Below are 22,820 nucleotides of genomic sequence, written 5' to 3'. Positions count from 1 at the left end.
CCAATTCCAGATCCAAGCCTGCTTTCGTCTGCAGCCAAGCGCCTCCCACAACTTGCTCCCTTGCCTTGGAAAAAGAGTGTGCAGTGTACAAGCCCAGAAAGTATGCGCATCTGCCAGTACCTGCAGCTGAGTGCCTCATACTCTAGCGTAAGAGGTGCTCAGCTGCAGGCACTGGCAGGTGAGTGTGCTTTTCGGGCCTGCACACCACACACACACACACTCTTTCCAAAGAGAGTGCATGTGTGGCATGGTGTGCAGGTAGGCCCGGAAAGCTCCAGTGCCTGCAGCTGAGCGCCTCTTACTCTAAAGTAGAAACAGCAGATAAGAAGCCTCCTTAAAGCATGTGTCAGGAAGGGGAGCCTGGGTGGGAAGTCCCCCCCATAATGGTCCAATAGGAAATTGATCTTTCAAGGCACCAAACTGAAAACAGATATCTGCCCTTCTGATTTCAGGAGCTAAAACAGACTGGGGGGCCCATTGAAAGCTAGTACAGTGTTCCCTCGCTATTTCGTTGCTCGCTTTTTGTGGATTCGCTGTTTCGCAGTTTTTCAATAAACACTAAATAATAGTATAAATCATAAAATATTATAAATTCCTCTTTCTACTTCCTTCTTAAGGAGAAACCTAAGTAAGGAAGGAAGGAAGGAAGGAAGGAAGGAAGGAAGGAAGGGAGGGAGGGAGGGAGAGAGAAAGGAAGGAAGGAAGGAAGGAAGGAAGGAAGGAAGGAAGGAAGGAAGGAAGGAAAGGAGAAAGGAAAGAAGGAAGGAAGGAAGGAAGGAAGGAAGGAAGGAAGGAAGGAAGGAAGGAAGGAAGGGAAGAAGGAAGAAAGGAAGGGAGGGAGGAAGGAAAGAAGGAAGGAAGGAAGGAAGGGAGGGAGGGAGGGAGGGAGGGAGGGAGGAAGGAAGGAAGGAAGGAAGGAAAGGAGGAAGGAAGGAAGGAAGGAAGGAAGGAAGGAAGGAAGGAAGGAAGGAAGGAAGGAAGGAAGGGAGGGAGGGAGGAAAGAAGGAAGGAAGGAAGGAAGGTAGGAAGGAAGGAAGGAAGGAAGGAAGGAAGGAAGGAAGGAAGGAAGGAAGGAAGGAAAGGAGGAAGGAAGGAAGGAAGGAAAGGAGGAAGGAAAGAAGGAAGGAAGGAAGGAAGGGAGGGAGGAAGGAAAGGAGAAAGGAAAGAAGGAAGGAAGGAAGGAAGGAAGGAAGGAAGGAAGGAAGGAAGGAAGGAAGGAAAGGAGGGAGGAAGGAAGGAAGGAAGGAGGAAGAAGCCGAAGGGAGAGAAAAGGAGGCTGAAGCAGCTTTGTTTTCACCTCAAGTGCGCATGCTTGTGCTTGAGAGGCGAGGAGGAGACAGAGAGGCTACTTGCTAGTGAGATTGTAAATAACACAAATATAGCGTCCCTACTTCGTGGATTTTCACTTTTCGCGGGTGGTCCTGGAACGTGACCCCTGTGATAAATGAGGGAACACTGTACACGAAACAGGGCAAAGTTTACCCCGAATGCACAACCCTAATGAATAGTTTGGATTTGAGTATTATGTTTGAGATTCCAAGTTAATCTTGAACCTTCTTGAAGATTTGGGCAGTCTCTGGGATGAATGAGCAAAGAAAACCTGGTTGCCCACTCTTGAGTCTTTAAAGTCTGCACAGACTAGACATCTGAACTTATTAATTAATAAAAGAAGACAGAGATCGGATCAGAGATGTCTGCGGAGATGGGGAAGGAATGGATGGAAAATTTGTATCTGTTAACAAGGACCTTTTAAAGATAAGAAAGACGCGGAACTATTTTAAGCCAGGGGCAGATGACACAAAATTCAAAATTTAATGAGCCTTAAATGCCATAGAGTCTGCCAGATGTACTGTCTGCAGCGCAAAGTCTCAGCACAATCGTGTACCTTTCCATAACATTTTTAAAGGCCCCTTAAAATGCACCCGCATGGAAATTTTGCTCATAAGATTCAGGGACTTAGCTCATGACCATTTGCAGGAACCAGAACAACATCTTCCAGGTTTTTGAGACGATCAGTACTGAAATGTTTTGCAGTTTTCTGGACTGGGTATTTATTGACAGTTTTAGTCCAAGGAAATGTATGGCTGCTTAACTGTAGCATGGAAAAGTCGCATTTCCAATAGTAATCCCACAATGCTTAAAGGGCTGAGGGGGGAAAGGAAGGGGGCTGAAGCTGTTAGGAATTGTGGGAGTTGAAGTCCAAAACACCTGGAGGGCCGAAGTTTGCCCATGCCAGGTCTAGACTGTAATCCCCTTGGTACTGGAATCTGTCCTCAGTAGAGTTTAATCGTGAATTTATAAGGTTGCCCTATTGACACTGAAGGACCGCTTCATATCCACACAATAATCTATATATATAAAAATGTAATGTACGTTTGTAGGACTGAGTAAACAACAAAACCACTGAACCAAATCACACCAAATTTGGCGACAAAAGACATAGTCATCCAATCTATGTCTTTCAAACAAAAAAAAACTTGGAAAAGAAAGACCAAATTAGAGAACGAGGAAGAGCCGTTTTCAACCTTGGTTGCTGGTCAGTAGGGTAAGCCCTGCCCCCTTTAGGCCCCGCCCACTTCATCTCCTAGCAACCCCCTCGGCCACAATGGCGCTGAGGTACAGCCAGGGTTCAAGCTTTTGGGCTACAAGGCTATTCACTGCTATTCCACCTGGCCAACAAAGCATTCCCATAAGCCACAGCAACACGTGGCTGGGCACAGCTAAGATATATATATATATTTCTTCTGTCATATTTCTCCTCTTTTGCAAATGAATAAGTATTTTCCGTAGAGAGCAAAGGTGGGTGGGTGGAGGGAAATCTGTTATTTTAAGTTGTGGGAGGTTCTCATAACTGTTTGCTGACACAGCTCGCTATTCATAAACTATCATAAAGAGTAAATGAGTTGATAATGTAAAGCCGTAATTAGGATTTGGTGCATGCTTATGCTATTTACATATTTTAATGCTTTGATATTAACATGTCAACTTTAATAGGATGCAAATGAATTCTTTGGGGTGTGATTTATCCCGTTAAGCATTAGATGCTCTTCATTTGCCGCAACTGTAAATTTCACTTCCCTTCTCTGTCATTTCTCGCATAATCGTCTCCCCAGAATCTTAGGAGAACATTTTCCCTAATGAAATGTTTCCGTTTGGATAGATTAAGCAGGGAATGCTAATAACCAGAAGACATACCACAGAACTAACTTTGTTTACATTAGAGGTAAGAAGTGTATAGATAGATATTACTGGACTGCAAACTCCATTAACCCTAGATAGCAATTGCTATTGCAAAAATCTGAAATCTAGGTCTAAATCTAGGTATATAGCCACAGAAATTATATATCTGTTGTAGATCAGTCACCAGAGGCTGATTTAAGGATGATTTAAAGGATGATTTAGAGAGGTTTGTGAGCCTTCCTGTGGCAAAAACTGATGGGCCCTCAAGTCTGGAAAGTGGTGGTTCTCTCTATGAGAAAACTGGCTCAGAAAGTGCAGGGCCTCAAGGGGATTCAGGGGAGTCAGAAGTAGCAACAACATATAAGGAATCTGGGGAAGAGCTGAGTAATAAGGAGGGTTCTCATGGTGACCCACCTGTAGCTACGGAAATCAACAAAAATCATTGTTTAGAAATCAGAGCAGAAAATAATTTGCATTGTTCAGAGAGATTATGTGGGAAAGTTGTGAAAAAAAATTCATGGGAAACAGAATGCTTTCATGGGTGTCTATTAAGCAACAAATTGTTTACCTTAAGATCAGTTCAGGCAATGCTGCATAAGAGTGAGAAGCTAAGCTTGAGTTCTCTAGTTCCTGATTCAAGTCAAGCTTTGATTTTGGATTTACTTTCCTAGAAGTTTTCTTTGTTCCTATTTGTGATGTCTCAGGGACCCTTGATCCATGACCCCGCAGCCATCATAGATCAAACTGAAGAGGATATGGGGTTTTTCCCATCTCAGCAAGATTCTGTTCCATTCCAGATGTCCCCTGTTGACAGTTTGGTGCCAAAGCTAATTACGGAAGCCCTTGAAACAGAGCCTGGTTCCCCGGAAAGTGTTGTGTTTGATAGAAAGTCTTTTTTCAAAACACACCGCTCCCATAAGGAGTTTCTGAGATGAAGTGCGAGATTAGCAGAGAGAGAGGATTATAATTAAACCGGTTCTCTTGGGAAGATTCAGGGAGGCTTACATCTGGCAGGTTGTTGTTATCAGTCCGTTCCCTTGGGAAAATGTGGACTCAAACACCTGGTTCGGGGAGTTTTGAACTTCCATAAAAGTTCAGGACACAACTGTCGCGGTGTCAACGTGACAGTTGGAAAGTTAACATCGACTCTTGTTCCTGTGAATCTTAGCGGCCTGACAGTGCGCTACTCGCGAACAGACCGGGAGTTGCGTCCCATTTCTCGGCCAAGTCTGGACTGCGTTCTGGTTCCACCACGACCAACCTTGCCTTGCCTTGATTCCTTGCCTTGGACATTGAACCTGGAACTTTCTTGAGAGACCTTGCTTTATTCCCCACTCAAACTGCTTGGAAGTTTGAGTGTGTTTCGGTTATTGGATTTAAAGACTTGAACACTAATACTGGACATTGAACTTTATATTACTGGACTATATTTGACCTTTCCTGAAAGGACTATTGCTGGACTATATACTCTGCCTATTTTTGTTTGATTACTATATTGCTTTAATAAAGATATTAGATTGTTTATTGGCCTCAGTGTTGGTTTCCAGTGCTCACGCAGCCTAGAGGCGTTACACTATTCATCTAATCCTGTTCAAGTCTTACTGGTAAAAGAGATGATACAATCCATTTAAGAGATGATACAACCCATTTAAGAGATGATACAATCCCCTTAAGAGATGATACAATCCATTTAAAAGATGATACAATCAATTCAAGAGATGATACAATCCATTTAAGAGATGATACAATCCATTTAAGAGATGATACAATGCATTTAAGAGATGATACAATCCACCGAGAGATGATACAATCCATTTAAGAGATGAAACAATGCATTTTAGAGATAATACAATCCACCGAGAGATGATACAATCCATTTAAGAGATGATACAATCCCCTTAAGAGATAATGCAATCCATTTAAGACATGATACAATCCACCGAGAGATGATACAATCCACCGAGAGATGATACAATCCATTCAAGAGATGATACAATGCATTTAAGAGATGATACAATCCACTGAGAGATGATACAACCCATTTAAGAGATGATACAATCCATTTAAGAGATGATACAATCCATTTAAGAGATGATACACTCCACTGAGAGATAATACAACCCATTTAAGAGATGATACAATCCATTTAAGAGATGATACAATCCACTTAGAGATGATACAATCCATTTGAGAGATGATACAATGCATTTAAGAGGTAATACAATCCACCAAGAGATGATACAATCCATTTAAGAGATGATACAATCCACCGAGAGATGATACAATCCATTTCAGAGATGATACAATCCATTTCAGAGATGATACAATGCATTTAAGAGATGATACAATCCCCTTAAGAGATGATACAATCCATTTAAGAGATGACACAATGCATTTAAGAGATGATACAATCCCCTTAAGAGATTATACAATCCATTTAAGAGATGATACAATCCATTTAAAAGATGATACAATCCATTTAAAAGATGATACAATCCATTTAAGAGATGATACAATCCATTTAAGAGATGATACAATCCATTTAAGAGATGATACAATCCACCGTCTTTCTGATTGTGGACTTATGCTGTATCTGTGATTTCTAGCTCTTCCTGGACTTCATACTCGCATTGGAATCAAACTGTTTGCAGAGTATATGTGTTTAAAACAGATCTTTCTGTGAGTATGACTTTTACATTGTCTTTGTTGTGTATCATGTATGTCTCATGTAACTATGTGTATTGTAAATAACTGGTAGCCACTATATATGTTTCCTATAGGATCCACATTTTAAAAAACTAAAAAAAAAAAAACTGAAAAAAGGACTACAATCCACCTGATGAAGACTTTTTTTTTTGGTTTTGCAGTCTTCTATCCATAATAAAGAAACAAAAACAATCTATATATATAAAAGAGTGATGGCATCACGGCGACCCACAAAACAACAAAACTACAGGCCCCCCAACCTCGAAAGTTGACAACACAACCCATCATCCACAGCTCTAGGTTGATACAACAAAAAGAAAAGAAAAATAAAGTCCTAATTAGAGAGAGAGAGAGGAATAATTGCTTTTATCCAATTGCTGCCAGTTAGAAGGCCAAGCTCCTCCAACTTGGTCTCCTAGCAACCCAATTAAAAAAAATAAAAAACACTAAAAAAATTTAAAAACACTAAAAAATTAATACATTAAAATACCATAATAACAGAAAATAACTAAAAATAATACAAGAAAATAATAAAATATAATAAATAAAAAGATAACTTACAATAAAATTAATAAAAAAAATACAAATAACGTCAAATAAAAATTACACAACAATTTTTAACCAATACCACCATCACTTTGCCACAGCAACGCGTGGCCGGGCACAGCTAGTCATTATAAGAGGTGATACAATTTGTGTATGTGGAACAATCAAAGAACTAAAGAAAATTTATTGTTTATGAGAAGCGGAGTAAATTCATCCTTCAAGAGAAAAATATTGTTTCTACTGTGAATGTAACAGTCCTTTTTTATTGTTTAACAACGCCTTTTGTATCTGTTTTCATATTGATGTGTTGAACTAAATTTAGGTTTAATGATTTCTGTATTACTGTAATAGTGGATACTTGTCTTTGTAGTTCCAGGGAACCCATTTTCTTTTTTGGTCTTCCTGGACTTTGTCAGCTTTGGAACTTTATGAGACATTGGGATTATTCTTTGGTCCTCACCTTTTGTTACATATCTTCATTTCTTATTCCTGATTTTATATGTTTTTTTATCTCTTTTATGCAATAAGTTGTTTGCTTATATTCCTGGGCTCTTGTGTGGTACAGTGATCATAGCTGTTTCCAGGCCTGGAGTGCCACAATATCAAAATTACACAATTCCTGAAGAATATATATGTGTATGTGTGTGTGTATGACCATAAAGGTTTCATGCAAGAGGATTACTGGTGAGAAAAGGAGCATCGAGATTCCTTTTGTGACTGCACATAGAAACGTTCACACTTCAACATCACATAAATAATCTAACACAGAGGAATTTGACAATTCCCATCCCATGTGTAAACAAGTACAGTATATACTCAAGTATAAGCCAAGTTTTTCAGCCCTTTTTAGGGCTGAAAAATCCCGCCTCGGTTTATATTCGGGTGAGGATCCTGGTTGGCTTATATTCGGGACGGCTTATAAAGTATATATAATATATTTATTATTTTTCTCTATTATTATTGTGACTATTACATTTATTTTACTCTAGTTTTATTATTAATAATATATTCATTATTTCACTCTGATCTTGCTGTTACATTCGTTATTTTATTATTATTAAAAGGATACGTAAGCTCATTGACATGGGAGAAGATGAGAATAATGATTTAATCAGAATTGGACAGTCTTATCTTAAATTACAGCGTTATGTAAACATTCAAAAACATGATGCCCCAATTAATGTAATTTTATTGGTATCTATTTTTATTTCTGAAATTTACCACTCAGCTTATACTTAAGTCAATGTTTTCCCAGTTTTTTTCGAGGTAAAATTAGGTGTCTTGGATTATATTCGGGTCGGCTTATACTTGAGTATATATAGTACATTTATTATTTTTCTCTATTATTATTGTGACTATTACATTTATTTTACTCTATTTTTATTATTAATAATATATTCATTATTTCACTCTGATCTTGCTATTACATTCGTTATTTTATTATTATTAAAAGGATATGTAAGCTCATTGACATGGGAGAAGATGAGAATAATGATTTAATCAGAGTTGGACAGTCTTATCTTAAATTACAGCGTTATGTAAACATTCAAAAACATTTAACCTACTGATACCCCAATTAATGTAATTTTATTGGTTTCTATTTTTATTCCTGAAATTTACCACTCTTGGCTTATCCTGAAATCAATGTTTTCCCAGTTTTTTTCATGGTAAAATTAGGTGCCTCGGATTATATTTGGGTCGGCTTATACTCAAGTATATACAGTATCTTTACTAGGTTCTGCGCAAATCAGGAGCTCTGAAGGTGATTGCTTCCGAACTCCTAAAACCTCCATTTCGACACACTTTTAACACATTTTTACAATGGAATCCCACGGGGAACGGTTAGGAGTAGTTTTACGTCATATGACGAGCTCTGTGGGACTCCGTCTTTAATCTGTTTTTAAAGTGTGTAGAAATGAGGGTAGAAAACTCTGTGTCTGATGAACTCCCAGTTGAAAGAGACTCTTCCAATCCACAATGTCTCCAAATCATGATGCTTTTGATTGTAGGACCTGGCCAAACCGCAAAGAAGTTTGGTGGATCCACACAGTTTGCAGCCACTGAAATTGTGGGGTTGAAATATTATCTCTACTGTATTTCCCACATGAAACATGACACTGGAATGAAATTGGGCCAGAAGGTAAACAAACAACAACTTTGGCGAAAGGGTCTACCAAGTCCTGGCACTGCTTTTACTCCAACAAACTCACATCCCTGATTGAGGCAGATAAAGTTTAATCCAAGAATCGGTATTTTGTACCACTTCCAAAGTTATGGTTTTGTTAAAGTGTGTTCCACAAGTACCGTATGGATTTAATAGTCTGTGTGTGCAGGACCATTACCACATAAGAGGGAGTCATTATTGTCTGTGAGCAGAAAGCCTCTTTGAAGCTATTATTACAGGAGGAGCCTGCTTTTGCAAAGACTTGTTCTCTTTAAGTTCGAAAAGTCTTTACTTCTGGAGAAAGAATTGTCATCAGATCTCTCCCTTCAACCTGACATAAGATGTTGCATTCAAACCTCTCTCCGCTCCGCAGCCAACAATTCAACACTTTCAACGTGTTTCATAATCATGAAGGTGGTATTTTTTAAAAGAGAATCTGAAATCCAATCTTACCCTTAAGAAACTGCGAAATGAAATGCAGCTTTACTGAGCCGGCATCTTACTGTTATTCTCAATTAGGGTAAATCTATTGAATTAATTGAATTTACCCTATTGGCTTACCCACTATTAAACAATTGATTCGGTCGGTCTACTCTTTGTCCATTTTTGTGATTTCCGCCTTTCTGTTGAAATTATCCACCTATTTGTGGATTTCAATGGCTTCTCTGTGTAGCCTGACATGATGGTTGCCTGAGTGGTCCATCATTTTTGTGTTCTCAAATAATATTTTGTGTCCAACTTTATTCATTAAGTGCTCTGCTATAGCTGACTTTTCTGGTTGTATTAGTCTGCAGTGCCTTTCATGTTCTTTGATACGTGTTTGGACACTGCATTTGGTGGTCCCTATGTAGACTTGTCCACAGCCGCATGAATTATCTTCCATAAAATCAGCCCAGGTTCTCGAATAGAGCTTGAAACATTCAGACAAACTTCTGATTGAACATTAGAAGAACCTCCTGATGGTGAGGCCATTTGGACAGTAGAACAGACTACCCTGAAAGGTGATGGATTTAGCAACCTTGGAATTTCATTTCATTGACCATCAACCAACTTGCATGTAGAATGATGCCTGGGTGGAGAACATGAGCTCCTTTAGATATTTTCAGATGGCAACTCCCAGCATGTTTCACCTTTAGCAATGCTTACAAAGCCTGCTAGGAGTTGCAATACATCAATGCTTAGACTTGAAGAGGTTCAAAGGCCTTGAAGAAAGCAAGTCTTATGAATGTATAATTCAGAGAGAATGGTAACCACTACCCAACAGTGGAACAGGACAACCAGGAGGCTTGAAGGTTGGATGAGCATCTCTCAGGGTGTTTAAGGAAGCATGTATGAGATTATGGCTAAAGTTATGTCCACACATTAAGATCCATCACTCAATCTGGACATCACTGACATGGCTTCATGGGAAAGACTCAAGTGGCTCTTGGAGTTCTTCTCAACTCTGTATAATTCAGAGAGAATGGTAACACCTACCCAACAGTGGAACAGGACAACCAGGAGGCTTGAAGGTTGGATGAGCATCTCTCAGGGTGTTTAAGGAAGCATGTATGAGATTATGGCTAAAGTTATGTCCACACATTAAGATCCATCACTCAATCTGGACGTCACTGACATGGCTTCATGGGAAGAACTCAAGTGGCCCTTGGAGTTCTTCTCAACTCTGTATAATTCAGAGAGAATGGTGACACCTACGCAATAGTGGAACAGGGCAACCAGGAGGCTTGAAGGTTGGATGAGCATCTCTCAGGATGTTTAAGGAAGCATGTATGAGATTATGGCTAAAGTTATGTCCACACATTAAGATCCATCACTCAATCTGGACGTCACTGACATGGCTTCATGGGAAGAACTCAAGTGGCCCTTGGAGTTCTTCTCAACTCTGTATAATTCAGAGAGAATGGTGACACCTACCCAACAGTGGAACAGGGCAACCAGGAGGCTTGAAGGTTGGATGAGCATCTCTCAGGATGTTTAAGGAAGCATGTATGAGATTATGGCTAAAGTTATGTCCACACATTAAGATCCCTACACTCTAATCTGGACATCACTGACATGGCTTCATGGGAAGGACTCAGGTGGCCCTTGGAGTTCTTCTCAACTCTGAGAGAATGATACAAACAAACTCCAACCATCCTGCCTGAGAAAACGCAATGGACTGGAAGACCGTTGATGTAATGCTGGGCACATGCTTCCATGAGATCATGCTCCTGAACAGATGGTCCTGCAGATATTGGATTTAACTGCCACATGGTTGAGACAATCATACTTAAGCGATCTTCATCCGCCTGGGGAGCGGACCGTAGCCTGCTGAGCGAAATGCCCATGCTCCCTTCCCACATCATCTGCCACTCCTGGGGTTTTCATTTCCTTCTCTGCTGTTGGCTTTATCATACAGCTCAGTGCCAGGCAGGCTGTGCCCTCGGTTCAGGAAGCTTACGCTGAAAGAGAGAAAGAAAGAAAGAAAGAGAGATGATTTATGTCAGCCTTTTCCTTCCCACATAAAACCACTACCGGGAACAAAGCAGGTCTATTACTGGACACTTAATACTTGATCGCAGAGTAGAACGAAGTCTGTCCACAGTAAGAGGCGATCATTGAAGGGTGTGCATGTTTGTGGCTTAACTGATCAAATGACATCAGTGTTTGTTTGTTGTGTGTAAACACTCCAAGCTTTGATGAGTTCCTCCTTTCATTGCTTTGTAAATGGTTAGAAAACAAATTCAGTGACTGCACATTACAAGGGCCTCTTCAGAGCATATTTCTTGGTCGGGTGTGCACTTCTTTTTCCCCTTTATTTCCCGCATTTGTGGCTAAATAACATGTGTGGCTCTCCTTGCCCCGTTAGGTCCTCAACACAACAGGTGAAAGAAGGTGACACCATAGTTTAGGGAAAATCTCTCACTTTTTTGGATTACAGTAGTTTTTATTTATTTTGTGTCAAAAAGCATTGCATAACAAATACATTTTAAAAATGATGTAAAAAAAAGGAAATCACAAGCAACTAAATAGTTTTAGATGCTAAATATGCTTCTCCATAGTCATGCTGTTGAACCTCCAATGCAATTCTGTGGTATGCTTCTACTTGAAGTCATCTTCAACAAGGTTCAATACTAGCCTCAGTTTCACATTTTTAGGATAAGACTTGGAATGTATCTCTTACGTATTTGGGAGTTGTACTACTGTAATCCGTCCCCAAAAGCATTGGATGGATTACAGTAGTAAAACTCCCATGTATAGCCCCATGCTATAGGGCAAGGAGCAATGAATTCAAACAACAAGAAAAGAGATTCCTCCTGAACATCAGGAAGAACCATTTGACAATCGAGTATGCAGCCTCAGAGCATGATGGGGTCTTCTTCTTTGAAGGCTTTTAAACAGAGACTGAATGGCCATCTTTTGAAAGGGCTCTGATTGTGTAATCCTGCATGGGAGAATGGGGTTGGACTGAATGACCATTGTGGTCTCTTCCAACGTTATGATCCTATGATAAGTAAAGGTAAAAGTTTTAAGTCCAGTCATGTCCGACTTTGGGGGTTGGTGCTCATCTCTATTTCTAAGCCGAAGAGCCGGCGTTGTCTGTAGACACCGCCTAGGTCATGTGGCCATCCATGGGTATGACTGCATAGAGCACTGTTACCTTCCCACCAGAGAAGTACCTATTCATCTACTCGCATTTGCATGTTTTCAAACTGCTAGGTTGGCAGAAGCTGGGGCTAACAGCGGGTGCTCCCTCCACTGCCTGGATTCGAACCTGTGACCTTTCAGTCAACAAGTTCAGCAGCTCAGGGCTTTAACATGCTGCGCCACCCGGGGTTCCGATCCTATATTACTATGATTCTATTATTTTGGTTCCCATCCTAGGATTGGATTACTTTGTTATGAGCCTTTCAGTCAGCTCTGACTTGCTTATATCATAAAGCAAGATTCGTATTTTGCAAGTTGTTTGCCTTTTTGGGTTGAGAGAGTGTGATTGGCACAATATGATCCATGGCTGAGTGAAAATTCGAAATTGGGCCCCCCAAGGGCCCCAATCCAGCCCTCAATCCGCTACACAATACCAGCTCATGGGAATGTACGACAACAGCCCAATTGCTTTATAGCTTTTTTGATCCTCGTAATGTTGTCACATTGACTTGACTCCGCTGACACTCCACCTAGTGGCACTTTTGATGACATATTTATGGAAACAGATCGCTTATTATTGCATAATAGCCTTACAAATCATGCCGAGGCAGCATTCGGGGAAATGTGAGCGAGCCGAGCGAATGCGGTGGATGCCAACGTGACCATGCTGGGGAAATGGCATCGCATGAGTAATGGCCTAATTAGCAAGGTGGCGGATCGTTTTCAGATGGTCCTCCGGAGGGAGAGGAAAGTTTCCGAGCTTTGAAGAAACGCGATCAGGAAACTTTGAGGGAGACGGGAGGGTTTCAGCCAGTCATGCTTCCCTTAAACAGCTGGCATCGGCATTGGCAGAACCTAGAAGTTACAACCAGAGCTGGGAAGCAGCGCTCATTGAACTACAAATCCCAGCATCCCCCAACTGGCATGATTAATTGGATTGACCTTGGATTGACGCTTTCGGATTGTGTGATTTTAACTGTTTTTACTTGCAATGTATTAATCTGTTATTACTTGGGATGTTTCAAATGCTATGGGTTGACCATTTTTAACACTATGTTCCTTGTTCATATATTACAGTAGAGTCTCACTTATCCAACACTCGCTTATCCAACGTTCTGGATTATTCAACGCATTTTTGTAGTCGATGTTTTCAATAAATCGTGATATTTCGGTGCTAAATTCGTAAATACAGTAATTACTACATAGCATTATTTCGTATTGAACTACTTTTCGGTCAAATTTGTTGTATAACATGATGTTTTGGTGCTTAAGTTGTAAAATCATGACCTAATAGGCTTTTCCTTAATCTCTCCTTATTATTCAAGATATTCGCTTATCCAAGGTTCTGCCAGCCTGTTTATGTTGGATAAGTGAGACTCTACTGTATGTTGTAAACCGTATTGGTCCCCTAGGGGAGGAAGGCAGTATATAAATGATGTAAATAAATAATAAATAATAAATATTAATGGTTGATGATCAGGGTTGCCAGATGGAAAACTGGAGATGCATCACATACTTTTCATGTTTGTGTGGAAGAGGGAATTTCAGCAAGTGTGCAACCAGGTAACAAGCAATATCTGTTGTAGTATCTTTACTCATTGTGTGTGGCCCTTTAAGAGGACTCTGTGTCCTGACAATATCCCTCTTCTAAACAACAATTAAAGACAGAAGAGACTTCTTTTATTTTTGCTTGGGTAATAGGTTTGTGCATAGATTCAGAGTGGTCAGTTTCCTTTGGCCAATTTGGGTTGTTCGATTTGGTTGGATAGCTGTAACAGCAAGGGCCCAGCCATCACTTTTTTCCGTCCGTAACAGGACCACGTGGCAGCTGATCATGACTTCTCCTCCCCTATTCAGCATTACGAGGCATACAAAGAGCTTCCATGTGCTGCTCACACAGGATTTCCCTATGATCCCTGCCTGTTGGGAGAATCAGAATTGAAAAATGCTGTGACGTGTTGTCCTGTTTTGTCTTTCAAGAACAGCCTTAAAACACTGTGGTAAGTAAATGAAAACTGCTTTACTTCAGCAAAACATAAAGTACAGCACACTCAGTGGAATAATGCAAAAGAAAGCAAGTTCTTAGTTTTTAGTCTCGGATACAGTCCCAAATCAAGTAACAGTCTTCAGACAAAGAAACAGCAATAAATCCTTAGGATGCAGACTCGAAGCAGGCACAAGGGGAGCGAAGAGTCAGTTTGTGTGATGAGTCATGGGCCATGTAGTCCCGTTCATGGCACTGTAGTCCCAGATGAAGAGGAGAACTTGGGTTTTTCACCGTCTCAGTCAGAATTGGAACCTTCCCAGCCAGATTTGGGAACCTTGCACCTGCAAGAGATTTGTCTTCCAGAAATCTGTCAAACAAGCCCTGAGTCTAAATCTCCTGTGTTTTCTCGCCACGAGTTTTGTAAACATCAGAGAGGAGTTCAAGCGGCCTCTCGTAGGAGTGCTAGGATAGCTGCTAAGAATTCAGCTGATTAAGCCTGCTTTCCATGGGAAACCTTAAGGAGTCATGCATCTGGACTCAGAGATTAGCTTTCGTTTCTGGTTCCCCAGAGAACTGCTCTTTGGTGGGAAAACTAGACCCTATTTAGGTGTTTTACCCACAAAGAGATCTTGCGGAGTCAATTCGTCAGCTACTGGAGTAAGTTGTGTGTGGACAGCGCGCTCCGTTTCCAAGCCTCGTTCCTGTTTCAAGCCTTGTCCCTGATTCCAAGCCTTCGCTCCTGTTTCCAGCCTTGTTTACCTCCGCGGACCTCGCCTTGTTTTCCAGGGCTCAGCCTTGCTTTACTTTCCCGGATTTTGCCAAGTAATTCCACGGATCTTGTTCTTGCTCCTCGTTACCTTGTTGCCTTGAATCAAGCCTTGTGTTCCAAGTATCAAGTTATTTCCTAGCCTTGCTCAAGTTCATGGACTAAAGGACCTTGTCATCTCCCCTCACTTGCTTGGCAAGTGAGTGTTTCGGTTATTGGATTACAACTTTGGACCTTAATATTTCATATTGGACATTGTTTCTTGGGACTAATTTTGACCTTTCTTGGAAGGTCTACTTCTGGACTATTTCATACACTTGCTTTTATTAACTATATATATTTCCTTAATAAAGATATTAGATAGATTCTGGCCTCTGTGTATGGTTTTTGGTGCTCTGTAGCCTGGGTCGTGACAGTTTGTTACCAGCAAGAGCTGACTGCACCTGCTTCTGCTTTATAGCCCTGAGTTCCCTCACAGCTGCTAGGGCAGATCCTAATTACTCAGCTGCATTTCTGGCAGCTATTCTAGCTAAACGACGTCTCTGCTCTGTTTCCTTTCGCCTTTCCTGAAATGTGGGTACTTGCAAAATCTCCTCCTCAGATTCCAAATCACCCTCAGATTCATGAACACTTTCCTGCTCCCCTTCCTCTTCTGAAGAAGAGGAATCCCTAACACGTGTCCTTTTTTTTCGTGTCAGGAGCAACCAGAGTTGTTTCTGGAGTAACTCCGGTTGCTCCTGACACAAAAAAAAAAAAAAAACACGTGTCTTAAGCAAGCTATGTCTGTTTCCTTAATCCCATTGCTGAAAGCCAGGCTCCCTTGAAGGGAAAAAGGAAAGGGGCCCAGGAATGGAATGGAGAGCCTCGTAAGTTCCCAATTGCCACCAATGGGTCGGATCTAGCTGCATTTATCAGCTGTGGATTTAAACATTTATCCGGCTACCTGCCCGTTTTCAGGAGGCACGCGAAAACAGATATGGGGGTCTACCTGAATGTGGCCAGCAGAAATGGATCGAGGTTCAGCCAAAATGCACAAGCCTATTGGGTAACCATACCAATGATAACTGTGACTTAAGCGGCTGTGGGGGGAAAGGAAGGAGCCGAGGCTATTAGGAATTGTGGGAGGTGAAGTCCAAAACACCTGGAGGGCCAAACTTTGCCCATGCCTGATCTAGTCCTATAGCATACGGTCACCCATTATTCACTTTGCAAGAGATACACAAATCTTGTCTGATGTATATCTAAAAAAACACAATGGGAATTTTATAGAAGCGGGAATCATATCCTCAGTCCCGAATCCTTATCCCATTCATTTCAACTTTTGCTTTGTTTTCCTCTGCTCCCGCAACCAATTCAGAGTCGTCATTTCGCAGCTGTTCTCATCCCGCTAATCTCAATCAATTAAGGCCCTTCTTTAAAACACTCGTTTCCTCTGATGTGGACCAAATTGATAGTATGATTCTTCGGATAAGGTAGACAAATGTATGCAAAAAAAGATCTGCCATTATCAGAGCGACTTGTATTAATAACAACCATCGCCCTACTAATTTGCTCTTTTATTAAAATGGATGGCACGATTGGTTAAGGGTGCATGAGAGAGAGAAACACACATTTTTATGAGATACAGTGAATTACTTGAGAGGTTTTCAGGAAAAGAGCTGCTGCCATATTTGGCCCAAAGAGAAGTTTCTAAACAAACAAAACATCAGGAAAGAAGTAAAGGAAACCACAATTATATATATCTGTGGAATGTCCAGGGCGGGAGAAAGAACTCTTGTCTGATTCTTGTCAGGAAACAATCAAGCCAGCTAACACCTCCCAACAAAGGATTCCCCCAAGCAGGGAGCAGCAAGGCTTTAAAGCTGCAAGGCCATTCAATGCTAATCAAGGTGGCCAATGGCAACATTCCCACTTGTCTCAAACAGACAAAAAAATTTCCTCCCACCCTAGATCTTCCACAGATATAGAAATATAAACCCCACTTGCCTAGTTTCCAACAGACCTCACAACTTCTGAGGATGCCTGCCATAAGTGTAGCTGAAACGTCAGGAGAGAATGCTTCTGGAACATGGCAGGCTGGAAAACTCATAGCAAAACTGGAATATTGCTTCTGATTGATTTAAAATATTTCCGGCTTAAGTTTCAACTTCTTGACTCCTTAAAAAAATCTAGTTGCTATGATGTAAATAACCGTACTCCCATTTCCTTGTGCGCTTTCGTTCCCCACCATCATCTCGATTGCAAAACAATCCAATTTGCAAATGTCATTCAAAGCCTTACATGTGTATGAAAAAAATATATGAGAGTTTTAAAAAAAGAGATATGGAGAATAATCTTGGTCTACACTGGGACTTTCTTTTCAAAATAAGGCCACGGGGTTTTTTAATGGCACAATTGTTGAAGTGTTATTATTTTGTTCTTTCCGAACCGCATTCGATGTTTTTATGTTTGTGAAATATCAAAAGGGCAAAGTTTGCTCTGAAAACTAACAGCCCACAAACTATGTATTTTTTTTTAATGTTAAGCAATTGGGTTGCGTTAGTCGCCCTTTGCCGACAGTACGCCATCAGATCTTCCAAGGATGGCTTATTAGAATCATAGAATTGTAGACTTGGAAGAGATCTCAAGGGTCATCTAGTCCAACTTTGATGGCATGCCCGAGCCTATGGTAGAACTATAGTGTCTGGCTTTACACGGGGGCTATCTGCATACTTTCTGATAAGACCAAGACCCTTAACACACATAAGCACTTTAGGCAAGGAGAAAAGATAACCAAAACAGGAAGAACAAAGGGCTAACTCCACCCAGGACTATTGTAAGATAGCTTAAAATAATACATTACGAAAGGAGATTTTGCTGGTTGCAGTCATCTCTCTGAAATTCTTGAAAGTCTTTTGCCTCTGATGCAAAGTGATGGGTTATAAGCTGGTGCTTATAAGCTGTCTTGATCTTCTACTTTGTGAAACTTAGGCTAACGTGTTAGGGATTCCTCTTCTTCAGAAGAGAAAGGGGAGCAGGAAAGTGTTCATGAATCTGAAGGTGAGTTGGAATCTGAGGAGGAGATTTTGCAAGTACCCACATTTCAGGAGAGGCTAAAGGAAACAGAGCAGAGATGTCGTTCAGCTAGACTAGCTGCCAGAAATGCAGCCGAGTAATTGGGAACTGCCCTAGCAGCTGTGAGGGGACTCAGGGCTATAAAGCAGAAGCAGGTGCAGCCAGCTCTTGCTGGTAACTGACTCTAATTCCTAAGCCTTCACTCCCCTTGTGCCTGCTTCAAATCTGCATCTGGGAAACTGCTCCTAAGGGTTTATTGCTGTTTTTTTTTTGTCTGAAGTAGGACTGCTATTTGATTTAGGAATTTATTAGAGATGAAGAAGGGTGTTTACCCTAAGACTTCCTTGCTGTTCTTGAAAGACAAAACAGGACAGAACCACAAGCTTCTGTTGTCACTGGGACTAATTGTATATGAATACTGCTAAATGCAGAGTTTAGTGCTAAGGTTGCCTGTTTTAGATTGCTAGGCCTAGGATTTCCAGACAACACGCAAGCCTCTAAACACTTTAATTCTATTTCAGAAAAAAAAGAGTTTAGCAAGAGAACTCTGTGAAGGCAAATGGACTAAACCAACTAAAACTGGTCTCTAGGGGTTTTTATAAGCTGCACCCAAAAACTAATACAAATGGAGGTATCTACACTATTGGGAAAACCTAAACAGAGGAACTAAAGCAAAGGAGAGGAAAGGCAGAGCCAAGACTTCACACCAAACAGACAGGAAAACACAATCCAAACCGGGTTGTGGTGAGTTTTTTGGGCTGTATGGCCATGTTCCAGAATCATTCTCTCCTGACGTTTCGGCCACATCTATAGCAGGCATCCTCAGAGGTTCTAAAACGTCAGGAGAGAATGCTTCTGGAACATGGCCATACAGCCCGAAAAACTCACCACAACCCATTGATTCTGGCCATGAAAGCCTTCAACAATACACAATCCAAACCCTCCTGACATATGGTCATCCAGCCTTTGCTTTAAAAACTCCAGAGAAGTATACAGTGAAAGTGTGAGAACATGTTTGTTTATAGGAAAGAGGGCTGAAAGAAATAGATAAAAAGAAGAAAAAGAAGAAAAGAGTAGTAAAAATAAAAAGTGCCAAAAAGTAATAATAATAATAATAATAATAATAATAATAATAATAATAATAATAATAATAATAAAATAGAATAAAAAATAAAAATAAAAAATACAGTTTTTTTTACTTCCGTTCTTCTTCTCCTTGGGTTCCTCTTGGTCCTTTTATTTAATCTTTCTTTCCCTTTTCATAAGTCCGGTGTTTTAATTCAAGTTCCTACACTTGATAAGACTCTTTAATGTATTTCTCAAATGGTGACAAATCAGTCATTTTTAAGCCTTTAACATTATTCTTCTTTAATAGATATGTTAGCTTGTCCGTATCCTTTATTTCCATGACTTTATTTAGCCATGACTCTTTAGTTGGTAACTTTTCTGTTTTCCATTCCTTTGCATAGAACATTCTGGCTGCTGTTGCCAAGTATATAAGTAATTTTTCTTTGTTGGTATCTATAGTAAGTTCCTTTTCGTATATTCTCAGTAAATATGTTTTCAGTTCTTCCTAATGTTTACCATGAAATCCCAATGCAAACCCCTATACAATGCACCAATTGAACCATGGATAACCTGGCCCTTCTGTTTAGATCTGTTTGAGAACGTGATGTGTTTCGAGGACGTAGATTTATATATTTCAGTGATATCCTTATGCAGAATAGCAGGCCAATTACTAGCCAAATACTCCTCTGATTATGGATTACTCAACCCGATTGAGACTCCCAGGAGTTTCCGAAGAGTCAAAGTAATCAGACCTGGCAGGTTCAGTGCACAAAGTCAAGCAGGAAAGTAGGTGCGGATCCCAGCTCAGCGCCCGTACTTTAATAATAGTTGCCCTCCTCCCCGAGGGGCTGTATTTATTAGTTCTTTAATACAACACAGCTCTGTCAATCTATAACCCCTGAGTCAGGTAGCACTTTCTCACATTGCAGGCAATGGGAGGAAAACGAGCCCTTCCTTGAGAGAAAGAGTCCTGTTTATTTGCAAAAAGGGAACTTCTTTGGCTTGTTCTTGTGAGCCATAGACACCATAGGGCCACATGTGAGCCAACAAAAACAAACTATATATGTTTGCGTGTGTGTGTCAGTGCTAAGATGAAGTAACCCTATATTTAATTTTATTATTATTATTATTATTATTATTATTATTATTAGTAGTAGTAGTAGTAGTATTAATTGATCATCTCCTCAGCTGCTGTAAGAAAATTGCACAGACAGATTACAAACAGAGGCACAACTACGTGGCCCAAATGATTCATTGGAAGTTATGCCTTAAGTACCACCTCCCAGCAGTAAAGAACTGGTGGGATCACAAACCTGCAAAAGTATTGGAAAATGAGCACGCAAAGATACTGTGGGACTTCCGAATCGAGACTGACAAAGTTCTGGAACACAACACACCAGACATCACAGTTGTGGAAAACAAAAAGGTTTGGATCATTGATGTCGCCATCCCAGGTGACAGTCGCATTGACGAAAAACAACAGGAAAAACTCAGTCGCTATCAGGACCTCAAGACTGAACTTCAAAGACTCTGGCAGAAACCAGTGCAGGTGGTCCCGGTGGTGATGGGCACACTGGGTGCCGTGCCAAAAGATCTCAGCCGGCATTTGGAAACAATAGACATTGACAAAATCAATGTCTGCCAACTGCAAAAGGCCACCCGACTGGGATCTGCACGCATCATCCGAAAATACATCACACAGTCCTAGACACTTGGGAAGTATTCGACTTGTGATTTTGTGATACGAAGTCTTGTTTGCTGTCTCATGCAATAAAATAATAATAATAATAATAATAATAATAATAATAATAATAATAATAATAATAATAATAAATGATTCATTGGAACTTATGCCTCAAGAACACTTCCCAAGTGTCTAGGACTGTGTGATGTATTTTCGGATGATGCGTGCAGATCCCAGTAGGGTGGCCTTTTGCAGTTGGCAGATCATGATTTTGTCAATGTCTATTGTTTCCAAATGCCGGCTGAGATCTTTTGGCACGGCACCCAGTGTGCCCATCACCACCGGGACCACCTGCACTGGTTTCTGCCAGAGTCTTTGAAGTTCAATCTTGAGGTCCTGATAGCGGCTGAGTTTTTCCTGTTGTTTTTCGTCAATGCGACTGTCACCTGGGATGGCGACATCAATGATCCAAACCTTTTTCTTTCCCACAACTGTGATGTCTGGTGTGTTGTGTTCCAGAACTTTGTCAGTCTGAATTCGGAAGTCCCACACTATCTCTGCGTGCTTATTTTCCAATACTTTTGCGGGTTTGTGATCCCACCAGTTCTTTGCTGCTGGGAGGTGGTACTTGAGGCATAAGTTCCAATGAATCATTTGGGCCACGTAGTTGTGCCTCTGTTTGTAGTCTGTCTGTGCGATTTTCTTATAGCAGCTGAGGATATGATCAATGGTTTTGTTGGTTTCCTTGCACAGTCTGCATTTTGGGTCATCAGCTGATTTTTCGATTTTGGCCTGAATGGCCTTTGTCCTGATGTCTTGCTCCTGGGCTGCAAGGATCAGGCCTTCTGTCTCCTTCTTCAGGGTCCCATTCGTGAGCCAGAGCCAGGTCTTCTCCTTATCAGCTTTTCCTTCAATTTTGTCAAGGAACTTTCCATGCGATGTTTTGTTGTGCCAGCTGTCAGCTCTAGTTTGTAGTGCGGTTTTCTTGTACTGATTTTTTCTCTGCTGTGCTTTGAGGAATTTCTGATTTTTGACTTCAATCAAAGCAGGTTCTTCACTTTGCTTTACATATTCTGCCAGGGCATGTTCTTCTTCTTTGACTGCTTGTTTTACTTGTAAGAGTCCTCTGCCCCCTGATCTTCTAGGCAGAAGAGACATCACTGCGAGGGTGCAGTGAATGATGAATGGTCATGAGTTTTCTTGTTTTTCTGTCCAAATTGTCCAGTTCCACCTGTGTCCAGTTTATGATACCAGCAGTATATCTTATGACAGGTATGGCCCAGGTGATTATGGCCTTGATGGTGTTGCCTCCATTGAACTTGCTTTTGAGAATTTTTCTGACCCTTTGTGTTTATTCTTTACTGACCACAGTTTTCACATGTTCATGCTTGATGTTGTCCAGCTGTAATATGCCCAGATATTTATAGGCCTCTGGCTGGTGACACTTTATTGTTTGGCCATTAGGCATATTTATGCCCTCACTTTCAATGATTTTTCGCTTCTTCAATGCCACTGTCAAACATTTTTCCAAACCAAACTCCATGCTGATATCAGTGCTAAAAATTCGGACAGTGTTAGTCAGAGCCTGGATTTCATTTTCCGTTTTCCCATACAGCTTCAGGTCATCCATGTACATCAGATGCGAAATTTTGTGAGATTTCTTAGATGTTTGATAGCCGAGATTTGTTTTTTGTAAGATTGTTGACAGAGGGATCATGGCAATAATGAAAAGCAGAGGGGACAATGAGTCTCCCTGGAAAATATTATTATTACTATTATTATTATTATTAACACAACGACATTGTATGACACAGCAAACAAGATAGATATGCTGGGTTTCGTATCACAAAATCACGTCGAACATTTCCCAAGTGTTTAGGACTATTATTATTATTTTATTTTATGACACAGAAAACAAGATATGCTGATTCTTCTTCTTCTTATTATTATTATTATTATTATTATTATTATTATTATTTATCATTATCATTATCATTGTTGTTTTTGTTGTTGCTATTTTATTACCTGTCCCTCCCTG

Source organism: Anolis carolinensis, unplaced genomic scaffold, assembly GCF_035594765.1.
Source record: "Anolis carolinensis isolate JA03-04 unplaced genomic scaffold, rAnoCar3.1.pri scaffold_9, whole genome shotgun sequence".
Lineage (NCBI taxonomy): Eukaryota > Metazoa > Chordata > Lepidosauria > Squamata > Dactyloidae > Anolis > Anolis carolinensis.
The sequence above is the reverse complement of the archived record's forward strand: the minus strand, read 5'-3'. Positions refer to the sequence as shown.